At 38.0% G+C, this 11,445-nt stretch overlaps 1 long non-coding RNA gene across 1 annotated transcript; it reads right to left on the bottom strand.

Moving 5' to 3' along the window:
- Positions 1-279: 279 nt before the first annotated feature.
- Positions 280-4,598, bottom strand: LOC118703260. The gene is made up of 3 exons (XR_004982970.2): positions 4,584-4,598; positions 4,038-4,044; positions 280-418 (listed from the first exon to the last, which is right to left on the bottom strand). It is a non-coding gene; the product is annotated as an uncharacterized LOC118703260 (long non-coding RNA).
- Between the last annotated feature and the right edge of the window lie 6,847 nt (positions 4,599-11,445).

The following is an 11,445-nucleotide window of genomic DNA, read 5'->3' as shown; positions in this document are numbered from 1 at the left end:
CCTTTCCACATGGAAATCTGTGCTTGATTCCCCCCAAATTTCTCCCTTTTCCTATACCACCTTTTGTCTATGGCTTCATTCTTCAAATCCACCTGGACAAGAACCTGGTAAATCATCTTTGCATTCTGCCCAGAGGAAAACAATGCATTTCAGTTAAATTTCCATATTTCAGTGCTTTATTAAAGGTAGGGGCAGTGAAACAAGGGCTTAGCATAGAAGAAGCAACAGTGTTATCAATGGGGTGTCCTCTTGCAGCATGGTAGCAATCATCTCGGGTAAAACTGCTATTTAAGTTTTAACCCTGCTGCTCTGGCTTCTGTACTTATTTGCTTGCTAAAATAATAGAGAAGTTATTTTGATTTTCTGAACTTATATAAATCATCCCATTCGATTGAATACCCCATTTATTGTGGTTTTACTGGTCTTTCCAAACACAGTCCTCTGCACCTGGAGACTGGGACAGCACAATTGCTTTAATTGCTTCAGTGGCTCCAGAAAATGTGTTTTCTGTTGACTCAGTGGTTCCAAGACCTAAAACTATAATTAATCTTTATAGATAACTAACTTGCTCAATTTAGCTTCTGTAACTGCTTTTTGCAAACCAGGTTCCTCATTCCAAACCTAAAGATAGAATGGATACCTTTGTGATATTTGGCTATATAAGCCTGACGTGACCGCCATTCCTGGCTGCAAGATTTGGAGCTGCATCTCCCTCGCAGTCGCCGACTTTATTGATTAAATGACTCATTGGTTTGGTTTTGCCTCCTGTGTATTACTCTTGGGGTACACTACAACATTCTGTGTCCCCACTTGTTGTCCATGGAAGTGGAATTCTTGTGGCGTCCCAAGGGAAGAAATTTCCAGAGACACACATGGGAGAATAGGTGATCTTTATTTCTATGAAATTAAACCCCTGTTTTTTTTCCTCCCACTCTGATAAAAGTCCACTCTTGTTTCCAGCAGGGATAACATTAAAGCCACTGCCCAGAGTCTCTGTTCCACGTTAAAGCACAGTCCAGTTCAGTATCTGGCTAGTTTAGCTGGCTGCTTAAGGCCTCATGGCTATGAAGGCACACAACAAGTGTGGGTCACAGAGAAAGTGAGGGACAACAGCACAGCCTGGTGGATGGCTCCGTAGTTGAATATTGACACATGAACCAGGAGTTTATGGTTCCATTCTTGGTCAGGGCAAATGCCTGGGTGGCAGCCTCTATCCCAGGGCATGCAGGAGGCAGCCAATGGATGAATCCCTCTCGTCATTGATGTTTCTATCTCTCTCTCCCTCTCTCTCTAAACCAATAAAAATGTATTTATAAAAAAGAGAAAGAAAGCAAAAGAAACAGGAGCTCAAAAGAGAGCGAGTTTTTTGTTTCTAGATTATAACCAGGAGTTAAACCAATTAATCCTTAAGGATTTCATGAGCTTTCAGTGTTTCCCTCCTCTCTCTCCCCACAACTGACCAGTCAATTATCTTTCTCCTGGGTTAGATTGACAGGCAAGCACCTGTCCTATGTCAGCCAGACTTCACAGTGCACATCCCTGTTTTCCCCTTTATTGGACCACTTCCCCCAGGGATCTGCAGGGAATAGATTGGTAATTTCCTGGGGATGGGGAAGTTGCAGCTTCCTGGTCAAGTTGCCCAGATGACCATGCTTATATTGGCTGGCCTTCCCTTTGCTCTCTTTCTATTATTAATATTAAAATCTAGGTAATTATGATGATATGAGGGTGATTTAAGCTATTCATCCTTGGACAGGGAGGAGAGGTATAAACCATTTACTCTAAGTGTCCTTGATTAGAGAAGACAGGATTTTGAGATTTACTAGATAATTCCAAACTGCTTAGACATTTAACTATCTATTTATTTCCCTATTCTGATTGTCCTGGGTTAGTGGCCTGTCTCAAGATGAACTGAATGGAAATCTATGAACCCATGAGTGGAAATTATAAAGGAATTAGTATGTTTAGAAACCTAAAGTTCTCATTTCTAGCTATCACTTCCACCTTCACACAACTTACAAATAATAGCAAATTACAAATTTGTTACAAAGAATTATCCAGAGATGGGTTTTTATCCTCATAAAGACTATCTTCTAGATCCTTGGCTGAGACAGATTAACAGGAGAAAAGCAAACAAAGGTTTAATAGCATGTATGTCTCCTGTATACATAGGAGCTGCCCAGGAAAACTGAGCAACTCCCCAAAATGACCTAAACCACCACCTTAGGACCTCAAACTGAGGACAAAAGGTATGTGTGTTAAAGGTGTGTGTGGGGGGGGGGGGGGGGGGGGGGGGGCAGAAGGCGGGAGGATAGGGAAGGTTGTCAGGCAAAGCACAAGAGTATGGTTGTTATGCAGATTAAAATACTGGCTTCTCCATTGATTAGCATTTTTAGATGTTCAGAGTCATCCTCCCTTCCTGGTACAGTGAGGGAGATACCCTTACAGATGGAGATTTTCCTTTATATGTAAAAGCCTCTTACAAAAAAAAAAAAGTAACTTCTCATTTTTCAGAGCTTTTCCTGTTTGTTGTTTCTCAAAAATAATCATCCTAAAATAATCCTTATGCCAAAAAGACATATTTTGAGGTGGTGTATTCTGCTGGCCTTCACCTATTTTTTTTCAGAGATATATATGGCAGCATTTCTGGTTCATATTTGCTATTCAATATGTTGTTGAAATTATTATTTCTGAGTATAGAAAATCACTAGCCACCTAAGGTTCATAACAAATAACTAAGAGCTTGGTAATAGCCTAGGCTTCAGAAAGACATTTTAAAACATTCAGAGAAAAGATGAATTTGTCTTCATAGCCATAGATTCTGAAAGAAAATAAACATTAAGAAAATTAAATTCCACTCTACAATTTTGACTCAGTTTGGTCCATATGCCCATGCTATTTCCTTTGACAGAGATTTCATTTCTCACATTTTCAAATTACATCATTTAACAAATCACACAGGAATTGTTTCTGTGTATGTAATCTAATTTTTGCTCTCTTGCCTCCCATGTGCCTATATTTTCCTTTATTCATTCTTGCATTGATCTTCTTCCCCTTTTTGTTTTTTTTTTCCTTTTTATTTCTAGGAACACTGAATCATTGGAGAAACCGAATGCTGGCAACTAATATTGCACCTTGTCCCTGACAGATACCTCATTATAGGTGTCACCGGGCTACACAAAGATGAGTGAGGACAAGAAAAGTGCTTCATAAATGACCTCATTACTTCCAACTAATGCTAACAGTAAGACCTCCAATTCATGAAGCTACATCATCAGCACTCTGTCTCCCTGAGGACAAGAACCAGAACGTCCTTTACTGAAGCAAGAAGTTCCTTTAATGTAGCATTTTAGCTCTCTTAATCTGTAAAAAAGAGAGAGAGAGAGAGAGAGAGAGAGAGAGAGAGAGAGAGAGAGAGAGAGAGAAATATCTAAAGAATTATGCAGGTATTTATTCTGCTTTTTGGAATGGCACCTTTTACATGAATTATCTCAGGGCAAAAATATAATAGTCTAAATAAAAATGCCTAGAAACAACAAAATAGAACTTCAAGTATAGGCTTAAGCTGTCAACCTATCAGCAAAAAATCTATTTAAAAAGTGGCATATCATAATGCCATGGTATATTCTAGAAGCATGACTAATCTAGAAGCATAAAGTTGTACACCAAAGTATGTAAGTTCTGTAAAGAATAAATTTAAAGTGAGGCAGTAGAAATATACCAACTGATTGCAATATCCATAATGATGCAAAATAATCCTTTTCAAAATAAAGGCCCTTATCATGGAAATAGTGATTTGATTCTCTCTTAAAATTATCATATATGTGTGTATGTGTGTGCACACGCAGGCGTTTGCATGTGCGTATGTTTAAGGGGTGTTGGTGTGAAAGAGAGAGTGAATGTAAAGAGGAGAATAAAGCAAAACAATAATAAGAAATGTGAAGGTTTGTAGAGCAGATTTGTATTTAAAAAGAGAAAAAGGTAAAGAGAAAAGGCTCTGTTTTTCTTAGAAAATCATTGACCCCTTAACCTCCCACATATGCTCTGATTAGCTCAATAGCAGCCTTTATCTCATCCAAAGCCTTCAACCTTGAAAAAGCACTCATCTCTATGCAAAGCAATCAGGAAAAAAGTGTGCCTGCACAAAATAGGTTCTCAAAAACGATGCTTTGGCCATCCAGAATAATGTGGTAAGGAGGGGGCATTAATGAGTCAGGTCTACTTCCAGCATTCTCTCACATTTTAGAAATAAAAGGCTTTGCTAGAAAGGGTGTAATTTCATTTCTGAAGGTCACAGAGTCCTTTGCATTCACTTCATTTCTGGATATTATATGCTAAAATTAGAATAGTCCTCCTAAATTTGGTTAGCACCTGCTGAACCAGGTCAGCAAAAAGAAACCAACTTTAACATGATTTGGAATTATAATTATTTCAATATGGTCATTACTTGTGGGGAAATTGTGACAGGAACATATACTTGTTTAAATATGTTCAATTAGCAAAAGCCAGTTTGGCTCAGTGGATAGAGCATCAGCCTGGGGACTGAGAGTTCCCGGATTTGATTATGGTCAAAGGGCACGTACATTGGTTGTGGGCACATCCCCAGTAAGGGGTGTGCAGGAGGCAGCTGATCAATGTTTCTCTCTCATCGACATTTCTAACTCTCTGTCCCTCTCTCTTCCTCTCTGTAAAAAAATCAATCAAATATATATATATATATATATATATATATATATATATATATATATATAAAGTTAATTTTGTTTTTGCTCTCAAGCATATATATGATCAATACTAAGGCAATTTATCAAAAAGAACTATAAAATTCCAAATTCTTCCCCAAAACATAACAACAAACCTAGAATAGTACTATCTGAAATAGACTTAGAATCCTAAAACAAGGCTTAGTACTCTAATTTGTTAAATTTTATAATCCCAAACCATAGCTTAAAATGACATTTCAAGACATAAACTGCAATATTTTCAAAAATTAATCCCACATTCTGGTCCCACATGCTCTTCCAGATCCTTGCACTCCCCTACCAACAGGTGTGATCTCTTTCCCCTCTCCTTGAAATTGAGTAGGTCTCTGATTACCTTGACAGAACACAAGAAGAGATGTATGTGACTTTAGGCACTAGGCCAAAAAGAAAATTCAGCTTTTGCTGGCTTTCCCTCTTTCTCTGAGTATGAGCCTTAGGAGCCTTCTGCCAATGTGTAAGAAGTCCAGCTACCCTGAAGCCACCAAACTAGCAAGACCAAATAGAGACTACAGAGACAGAGAGAGGGGCAGAGAAACCTCCAAATAAGCCCAGCCTCCAGCCATCAGTGCAGTGAGCTAGTTGGTGTGCCAGAGAAAGAAGATGAAGAGGTAAGTCTGGGAGGTTCTGAATTAACCCCAGGGAAAGATGATAAGAGTCGGGGCTCAATGAGACATGTCTTATTGATACAGGAAGCATAATTACCCAGTGGAAGAGGTTGAACCCATTTCCCACTGAAAAACAGAGATCATAGACCTTTGCATTTTGTTTCATATGTATTGCCCTCAGTAAATCATCCTATGATATTCCAGTTTATAAAAGAAACATATATGGGCCCCTTAGTAAATAAATTAGCACCATAGAAAACCGAATGGAAAATATACGCATTTCTTGAAAACAAGATGAAATCTTAGCATTTTCTTACTTTATGAAGTTTATCTTATCATTGAATAGTGAAAATGCCATGCTCTAAAGAGCCGTTATAAAGATACTTTTAAAATATTCTATTTTAACAAAAGAGTAAAATTGTCCAATTTGTTTTCACCTTGATCTCCATGAAAAAAAAAAAAAAAAAAACCGCTATCAAATAAAGGAAAAAGTGTTTTTTTTTTCTTTCTCCTAAATCTTGAAACAATTCATATAAGTTCCAACAACACTTTGTACTTGTATATACAGATCTAATTAAAAAGCCGATTAGTCCATGTTAAGCTAAGCCTTAAGAATTTGAAATTGCTAAAAATCAATAAGAAATTAATGTAGTAAAGTATAGTTGGTCTTAAAGATCTTTGCAAATTCACGAAATGCTTCCAAATCACAGAAGCTCATCCCTAGGGCTCCAAGGAAACGAGATAGTTAGTCATATTTCCATTTTCCCCATGAGTGGTAATGCTAATTACACTCCCTCCCTCCCTTATATCGCATCCTATGTCTTATTACAAAGAAGGAAAACACAATAATTTATAAACATGAGATCACATCAAAGAGAAACAGGGCCAAATGGATCTACCTGAGCACCAGGAACCCCCAGGGAAGACTAAATGCCCAGGACTTCCACACAAAGACTTGTGGGCAAAGTTTCCAGAGCTATTTGAACAGAAAATGAACAAAAACAATTAAAATGTGAATGCATTTTAACTGACACAGAATCGCCTTCCCTCCTACATGACTGCCAAAGCTGGCCTCACAAGCAAATGTCAGGAGCTGCATTTCAATCAGACAGGAACAGCTGCATGTGTCTGGCACACTGGTGATTCCGAGAGCATTTACCAAACAGACAACCTGGGAGTCAGATTTGGTAAGTATGTGCAGTGCGCACCTAGATGTCCATGATGAGACATTCTATCGGAGTCCGGGGAGAAAGGAAAAATAATGTTCACTCCCAGGAATAAGTGTGTTCACACTGGCACTCAAGCGAGCTTCATCCTGCGACACTCAGAGCTCTCAGTGCATTCATCTTCAGTCTTTCCCAGCGGCACCTTCCTAAGCAGGAAATACCGAATGAATGCTGGACAGGAGCGGGCCCTTCTGCTTGTAATAAGGCCACCGACTGCACTGAACGAAGTGCTGCAAGTGATGAGGGAGAGAAGTGCCATCAGCGTTTCTTCCCATATTGTTAACAGTCACTTCCTTCATCACTCAGCATTTTTTTTAAAAAAGAAAAAGAAAAAGAAAAAGAAAACTCATTGAACATTACTGAAAATACTCATCTGCCTACGAAAAAGTCTGATGATTGGAACTCAATTGGCTTAATCTTTTTAGTGTTTTTGGTCTTAAGGGTCTTCATTAATCTCAGCCTTTTCCATTAGGAAAGATATTCCTGTATTATCTCCATCATCAATTAATTGCTTGACTTGAAAGTCACTAAACCTCTGTGCAAGTTCTTCTATTTTCAAGATGTTAAAAAGGATTATAAAAATCTATACTGCAAACTGCTGGAAAAAAATTTAACACCTTCACTTATAAGTCTGGGAATCATATACCTATGGTTATTTTGCCTAATTTTTTCTTCTAGCTAACTCAATACATCCATCACATTCTTTCCCAAGTACATGTCAAATACTGACCTAAGCTCTATGTGCTCAGAGTCAAGAAAGAATTGCAACTTTCCTCTTGTGCAAGATGTGGTCATTTTCACTGACATATCTATATATATTAACTTTGACCTTGATGCGCTGGCTTAACACACTTACAATAAACCTTATCTCCTCAAAAAGGCATAAATTTTTCAGATCAACATACCAACAACTTTGAATAGCAGACATAAATGTGCCTAATGTAACCATACCATAATGACACCACCAGTGATGAGTTGCAATAAATATATTAAAACATGTTTATATCCCACAAAGCTCTCCCATGTTGGCAAGACACAGATCTTTGTCAATATCAATACTGTTTCAAATGTACCATTTTTTTCACCAGTGTATTTCCATGCAGTAGTGTATGGTACAGTTTCAGCTCCAGCTCTTCCCAACTATACACTTTGCCTCTCTCCCCTCACCTATTATCTCAGGTAGAGGACTGATGGTAGCTGGCCTCAGAAGCAGTTCCTAAGTATGAATTATCAAACATTAGGGAGAAGGAATTCCTAATGTTTGATGTGATGTAGGTAAATCAGATCTCATGATTTCCCTGCTGAAAACACTGTAGTAGATGACACAGTTGGTCAAATAAAATCCCAGCTCTTTCCAATGACTCACAAGACCTGAGTGGTCTGACTCTTGGGCCCCTCTTGGACCTCAGGCTTACCCACACTCCTACTTCCTCATTAAGCCTCAGCTACACCAGCCTTTCTTGCTTACCTCCAATGGCCAACAACGTGTACTGCATTAAGAACATAGTATAAATTGTGACTCTGGTGATGCCACTTCCCAGTTTCACTGACTGTCTCCCTCTCTCTGGGCTTGTATAAGTGGAATATTATTGTCCCTGCTCTTAGCACAAATGTCCATTCCACAGATCAGCCTTCTCTAAACGTCTCATCCAAAGAAGCAAATGCCACTCACCCTGGGAGGTTATACTTTCCCTCAATGCCCTCATTGCTCCCTATCAATATCTCCTCAGTTTTTCTTTCATTCTGTCTTTTCTCATTAAGATGAAAGATCTGCCTGGCTGGAGAGGTTTGGTGGTTGAGCATTCACCTGTGAATCAGGAGGTCATGGTAGGATTCTCCGTCAGAGCACATACCCTTGTTGTGGGCTCGATCCCCAGTGGGGGGCATGGAGGAGGCAGCTGATCAATGGTTCTCTCTCATCCTTAATGTTTCTATTTCTTTCTCCCTCTACCTTCATCTCTGAAATCAATAAAAACATATATTTTAAAAAGATGCAAGTTCCATGAGGGCAGAAACCTTGCTTCCTTTTGAATTTCTAGCTCTTGACATAGAACTTGAACTCATAGCAGGCATCTGTCTAACTATGTGTTTAATTGGTTAATGGGATTAGGATATGTGATTCCAATCTCATTATTTGGAAAGTCACTTATTTTCTTGAAGTTTTTTCAATTACCTCATTTATAATCAAAGATAATTACATCCTCTCTGCCTCACTGTGAAATGCAAATTGGATAATCTAAATGAAACTGTAAATATTGGTTGTTATTTTAAAAAACAACCACAATAACAACAAGCTAACATAGTAGAGTAAGTGCTAGACTAAGAGTCCAAACCTAAATGCAACTTTCTTCAAATCCTTATTGTGTGACTTTGGATAAATATGCACTTCCCTGTGCATCCGATCCTTGCAAAGTGGTGAGGATACCATTTTAGAAGGAATGCATGACTCATCTAGATAACTCTAAAAGTCATGTGTGAATATGGAGAAAAGGCTACTTATAAAATAGTAGAATCGGACCGAGCTTTAATGTTTGTTTCAGCTCAATTATACTTTAGACAGGGGTGTTCCTGAACATGTGTTCCATCTTCCTATTTTAGGGTAGTTTGAGGTTCAGCGTAAAATGGAAAGGAGGGACAGAGATTTCTCATATACATCCTGCATAGCCTCCTCTATCATCAACATTCTCCATCAGAGTGGTTCATTATATCACAACTAATGAGCCTGCATTGACACATCCTAACTCTACAAAGGCCATAGTTTACCTTAGGACTGATTCACTCTTGGTGTTTTACCCGGGCTTGGACACATATATTCATCAGTATAGCATAATACAGTTTATTTCCCTGCCCAGAAATTCTCTGTGCTCAGCCTATTCATCCCTCCTTCCTCTGCCACCCACCGCAACCCCTGACAATATGGGTTTTACTGTTTCCATAGTTTTTCCTTTTTTAAAATATCATATAGTTGGAATCAAACCGTTTATAGCCTTTTAGATTAGCTTCTTATAGTATTCTTTATAGTTTTTTTTATTACTAAATTATTTTCCATTGTCTGGATGTACCACAGCTTATTTATCCATTCGTGTACGGAAGGACTAATGGCTGCTTCCATGTTTTGGCCATTATGAATAAACATCTGTGCTCAGGTTTTTGTGTGGACATACGTTTTTTACTCCTTTGGGAAAATACCAAGGAGAGCAAGTGCCGGATCACATGTTAAGTTTATGGTTAGTCTAGTTAGAAACTGCTCAACTGTCTTCCAAAGCAGCTGTGCTATTCAGCATTTCCATCCGCAACGAATGAGAGAATGCCTGGGGCTCCACATTCCCCCTCAGCATTCAGTATTGTCAATTTCTGAATTTTGTATGTTCTGAAAGGTTTGTAGTGGTTCTAATTGGTGTGCTGTTTTTTAATCTCCATGTTTCTGATGACATATGATGAGTAGCATCTTTTTTACATGCTTATTTGCCATCTCTCCTCTTTATCTTCTCATACCTGTAGTGTCAAATACATCTAAAAGACCCTCATCACCTTCAAATCTCTCCCTTTAACAGATGTTCACATGTAAATAATTTGCTGACAGTAATTGCTTTCCAATTTTATTTTATACTCTTCATGACATTTAGCTTTCTTGTCATTCAACATTAAGTCACTTTAGGGACTCAGTCTCTGCTTCTGCGAAATGAGTAGGCTGGCTCTCACCATCCCTTTCCAGCCCTATTATTTGCTGAATCTAAAATGCATTTCAAAGCTTTTGTTTATAGCATGATACTGCATCTCCAATATTTTTGGATGTTTTAGGAAAGATGACAGGAATGATAAGGCCTCTCTACCCAGAATAGGCAATGAAACTGTGTCACATAATTTTTAAAAGTTTGAAATATATGGGTTTTTGTCATTTTCTTTCCATCATTCCTACTATCTGACACTGCATTTACCAGCAATCTTACCTAAACCTCCCTGGGATAAATTCAGCTCTGCATGACACACGGATAAACCAATTTTAGATAGTTGGTGTCAAACTTACACCAACATTTGTTTAGCAGTATATTACAACACTACTCTAAACTTCCAAGGATTATTTTCGTTTTCTTACTCTTTTTAACAAGTTATCAGTCCTATGAAAATATTATATTATTGGGAATATTTGTCCAGGGTACATTCACATTTCCTAATCTCATTTCCTTTACCTGTGAGTCTCCCCAATTCCTGAACCTCTGTGCTCTGAGACCCCTAACCTCAAAACTGTTGGAGCATTTCACTAGCTACATTTGAAATTTCCAGGCAAAGGTGTTCATGAAAATCAAACCAAAGGTGAGTATCAGAATAAATCATATTTATATTTGACTCAGTGACTGATTTTCATTTGATCAACTGCCTTATTTCTTTATTATACTCCTGCACATAGGTCACTGTTAAATGTCATGGCTGCTTTTCATCAAAACAAAGCAAAAATATGATACTATCCACCTATGGGCATGAATTCAAATGTAGTATTTTCCTGAAAGCTATAGTAAAAATCTTTTTTACTTTTTAAAGAACCAACGGGTGCAGATGGAACACGATGCATGTCCCCGCCATGTTTCATTTGGTTTCCCATTTGGCTTCCATTTGATAGTAACTGTCTTGATGCCATAAGTGGTCAGCAGATGTGTAGAGCAGAAAGTTATTTTTTAGAGATAAAAATTATGGGTTAAGTTCTCTGCAAATCAATGTGATATAAGAAGCTGAAGGAAACAAACTGCAAAGAGTTTCAAAAGAAGAATAACACTTGATATTGAACCATCACATAAAATAACATTAAAACAGCCTCCAATGATTCTTTTTCTATTTTTTTTATTTTTAGTAGTA

This window comes from Pipistrellus kuhlii, unplaced genomic scaffold (assembly GCF_014108245.1).
Source record: "Pipistrellus kuhlii isolate mPipKuh1 unplaced genomic scaffold, mPipKuh1.p scaffold_m20_p_4, whole genome shotgun sequence".
NCBI lineage: Eukaryota > Metazoa > Chordata > Mammalia > Chiroptera > Vespertilionidae > Pipistrellus > Pipistrellus kuhlii.
This window is presented reverse-complemented; position numbering and strand designations above follow the sequence as displayed.